The 4,684-nt window shown below is 39.5% G+C and overlaps 1 pseudogene across 1 annotated transcript; it reads left to right on the top strand.

The window, feature by feature from the left end:
- Window positions 1-1,412: 1,412 nt before the first annotated feature.
- LOC100587370 lies at window positions 1,413-2,059 on the top strand (annotated as a pseudogene). Its single transcript, XR_179175.3, has one exon. The product of XR_179175.3 is annotated as a cytochrome c oxidase subunit 5A, mitochondrial-like (transcript).
- Window positions 2,060-4,684: the final 2,625 nt, after the last annotated feature.

The raw sequence follows: 4,684 nt of genomic DNA, 5'->3' as shown, positions 1-4,684 counted from the left end.
TCAGAAATACAGAATCTCAGGCCCCATTCCAGGCCTGCTGAATGAGAATCTGCATTTTAGCATGATCCACCAGTGATTTAAATTCATGTTAACATTTGAGAAATACTGCCTTAATAGGGTATAATGGAACAACAAAACGGAAGGAATCTAGGTCTATTAATTATTTTGTTGAGCAGAGCTATCCACTAGCCTGGTCTGCCCACCTATAGACTGTTATGAGAAAGCACAGTGAAATTCTGTCTTACTAAATCATCGAATTTTGGGGTATCTTTTTGATCTCCATTCTAACTTACATAGTTTTTATTCCTTGTCATAAGAAACCTACTTTTTAAAGCTCTGCTAGAGTCTTGTGGAGAAAGAGATGAGAAAGAATGTTATTTCCTTTTGGACTGTTCTGGAGTAAGTCCCTCCATCCTTTGGAGCAGTACCTAAATTTAACTCAGGCTGTGTTGATTTATCTAGGACTGGGTGAGTGGGGAGTGCTCTTACCCCATCCTTCTGAGCATTACTCTCCATATTCCAACTATCATTTTTGGCCTCCTTGAGGATGCTGAGTTAAGAAACTCAATATAAATATTAAATGAACTGAATACAAAATGTCTCCAGAGATGGTTTCATCATTTTTTTTTTTTCCAGAAGACCCAAATTTGAGCTGGCAGCATTAATCAAACAGACCACATTTATTACAAAGTACATTAGAGCATGCATGCTCTCCTTTTAATATATAGACTCTCACTCACTATTTAACAACCATTTTCTCCTTACTTCTTCCTTTCCATTCCTAGTTTGGTAAATGTGTCCTCTAGACTTGCAATTCCCATACTTCAAACCAACAAATATTTACTTAATGCCTCTTAAGGCATTGCGCTAGGCATTAGGTTAGATGCTAGATATACAGTAATGATTAAGAAAAAACAGATCTGAGGCCAGGCGTGGTGGTTCCCTCCTGTAATCCCAGCACTTTGGGAGGCCGAGGCAGGCGGATCACCTGAGGTCAGGAGTTCGAGACCAGCCTGGCCAACATGGTGGAACCCATCTCTACTGAAAATACAAAAATTAGCTGGGTGTGGTGATGCATGCCTGTAATCCCAGCTACTTGGGGGGCTGAAGCACAGGAATTGCTTGAACCCGGGAGGTGGAGGTTGCAGTGAACCGAGACTGCACCACTGCACTGCAGCCTGGGCATGACCTTGGCTCACTGCAACACTGCAACCAAAAAAAAGAAAACCAGAAAAGGAGATCTGGCCTCTGGCCTCACGCATAGCTTACAGTCTAATTGGGCGGAAGATCAATGAACAAGTAATTACACAGCTGAAGAATTTTAAGAAATGAAAAGTACTTAAAAATTTTGTAGTAACGGGAGAGCTTACACCGGCTTCTCTGTCCTCAGCCTGCGCGCCGCCATCGCCGTCATGCTGGGCGCCGCTCTCCGCCGCTGCGCTGGGGCCGCAACCACCTGGGCCGGGCCCTCCAGGCCTCCTGTGCTCCGCCCGGACCCCCAGCCCCGCCGCGACTATCCAGTCAGTTCGCTGCTATTCCCGTGGGTCACAGGAGACAGATGAGGAGTTTGATGCTCGCTGGGTAACATACTTCAACAAGCCAGATACAGATGCCTGGGAATTGCGTAAAGGGATAAACACACTTGTTACCTATGATATGGTTCCAGAGCCCAAAATCATTGATGCTGCTTTGCGGGCATGCAGACCGTTAAATGATTTTGCTAGTACAGTTCGTATCCTAGAGGCTGTTAAGGACAAAGCAGGACCTCATGAGGAAGTCTACCCCTATGTCATCCAGGAACTTAGACCAACTTTAAATGAACTGGGAATCTCCACTCCGGAGGAACTGGGCCTTGACAAAGTGTAAACCCCATGGATGGGCTTCCCCAAGGATTTATTGACATTGCTACGTGCATGTGAACAGTTACCTGGAAATACTGATGATAACATATTACCTTATTTGAACAAGTTTTCCTTTATTGAGTACCAAGCCATGTAATGGTAACTTGGACTTTAATAAAAGGGAAATGAGTTTGAACTGAAAAAAAAAAAAAAAAAAATTTTGTAGTAACGTTTATTGACTGAATAAATGGAGAAGAATAAATTGATAATTAAGCAGCTTTCCTCCAAGCCTCCAGGGCAACAAGGAACACTCCTTTATTTCCCCTTTCCTGCCTTCCTTCCTCATTGCTTGGGGTTCACATTGGTTCTTGTGCCTGTGAAAGAGAAGTTAGATAATTAATCAGCTAAAAATAAGGATTCACAGTTAATGCACTTGGAAAGGGATCGAAAAGGAACTTGGCAAGATAAAAATACAGTCTTGTACCGTATAATGTCATTTTGGTGAACGACAGACTGCCTATAGGATGGTGGTTCCATAAGATTAAAATGGAGCTAGGAAATTCCTCTTTGCCTAGTGACATTGTAGCCATCAGAACGTTGGAGCAAAACACATTACTCACACGTGTGTGGTGACGCTGTGTGCAAACAAACCTATTGTGCTGCCAGTTGTATAGCACGTATGATTATGTGCAGCACATACAATGATGTGCGGTATATAGTACTTTGATAATAATAATAAACTTACTGGTTTACGTATTTACTGTACTATATTTTTATCATTATATTAGAGTGTACTCCTTCTATTTATAAAAATAAAAAATTAACTGAAAGATGGTCTTAGGCAGGCCTTTAGGAGGTAAAAAGAAGGCACTATTATCACAGGAGACGGCAGCTCCAGGTGTATTATTGACCCTGAAGAACTTTTAGTGGGACAGGATGCAGTGGTGGAAGATAGTGATATTGCTGATCCTGACCCTATGTAGGCCTAGGTAATGTGTGTTTTTGTGCTTAGTTTTTAACTAAAATGTAAAAAAGTTAAAAAAAAGATAAAAGTAGAAGAAAACTTACAGAATAAAGATATAAAAAATAAAATATTTGTGAACAGCTGCAAAATGTATGTTTTAAGACGTGTTATTACAGAAGAGTCACAATGTTAAAAAAACTGAGTTTATAAAGTAAATAAGTTACAGTGAGCTAAGGTTAATTTATTATTAGTGAAAGAAAAATATTTTAAAATAAATTTAGTGTAGTCTAAGTGTAGTGTTTGTAAAGTATACAATAGTGTACAGAAATGTCCTAGACTTTCACATTTATTCACTGCTCACTCACCAACTTACCCACGGCAACTTCCAGTCCTGCAAGTTTCATTCATAATAAATGCCTTATATAGGTGTGTTATATGATATTTTATTTTTACTGTATTTTCCTATTTTACAATTTTCCTATGTTTAGATACACAAACATTTGCCATTGTGTTACAATTGCCTAGAGTATTCAATACACTAACATGCTGTACAGGTTTGTAACCTAGGAGCAATAGACTATACCTTATACCTGAGGTGATAGCAGGCTATACCACCTAGTTTTGTGTAAGTTCCCTCTATGATGTTTGCATAAGAGCAAAATTGCCTAAGGATGCATTTCTCAGAAGGTATCCCCATCATTAAGCAATACATGACTGTAGTTACATTTTGGTGAAAAGCTTGTGGCTTACTTTCTTTTCCTTGACATTAGCATATTTATTGTACAATGTATTAAAATTGGGAATACAAAAGGTGTGTTTGTGTATGTGTTAATCTTTTTAATCACTTTCTATGGGCAGCAAGGTTTCATTTCATGTGCACGTGCCAATCTCTCACTGTGGCTCACTGGGAATGACTAATATCATGTTTCTTCCTTCTGGCCTAATGCAAACAAGCCACTGTGACATCCAATTTTTGATTTTTGGTCAATAGAAGGCTCAGATTTCTATTTTTGTATTGCCAAACAATTTGAAGCTTTAAATATTATTTTTGTTTAGTATTCACACATGATAATTTTCTTTGGAGGTATCAGTCAGAGGTCAAGGCCTTTTCCACACAATACCACTGACCTTCCTTCAAAATCCATGGATGCAAAAGGACAGATAGTGGAATGACAACTGATGAAATAAAGAGGGAGTTGCTCCAGACAGGAGACGAAAGTTGCTGCTATTGAGACCAAGAAATGAAACCAAACTGTTTGAGTTATCTATTACCGTATAAAAAGCTAACCCGAAAGGTAGTGGTTTAAAACAGCCATACTTTTGCCCCTAATTCTCCAATTTGGGCAGGGCATGGTGGTGGCAGCTTATCCCTGTTATGTGGTGCTAGATAGGGTGACTCACCTGGGCTGGAGAGTCTAAGAGGACGTCACTCACGTGTCTGGAGCTCCAGTGGGGGTGGCTGGAAGGTGAGGTGTGGCCGGGCTTGTTTCTCTTTCTACAGCCTCTCTGCCCATCATGGTCAATGAACTCTTTATCAAACAGCATCCTATTAAATCATTTGATTCTCACATTAATCTGTAAGATTGTATCTTAACAACTGAAAAAAAGCGGAGGCCTTTTACTTAGTCTTGTTTTCCCACTCAACCTGTCTTTTTCTTGGAGCTTATATGTATTTACATATTTCTGTATGCAATTTATTTAGTTTATTGTAGGTATTCTTATAAACAGTCCTAATTCTGCAGTATAGATACAAAGATAAATATATGGTTTGTTACATAAATATGTATCAAACTATTTATCTATCTTAAATCAGGCTCAGGGAGGTTTAGTGACTTGATCAAGGTTATATGCCTAATGCATGACAGAGCCTAACTTGGTA

Source organism: Nomascus leucogenys, chromosome 12 (genome assembly GCF_006542625.1).
Source record: "Nomascus leucogenys isolate Asia chromosome 12, Asia_NLE_v1, whole genome shotgun sequence".
NCBI classification, from domain to species: Eukaryota; Metazoa; Chordata; class Mammalia; order Primates; family Hylobatidae; genus Nomascus; species Nomascus leucogenys.
This window is presented reverse-complemented; position numbering and strand designations above follow the sequence as displayed.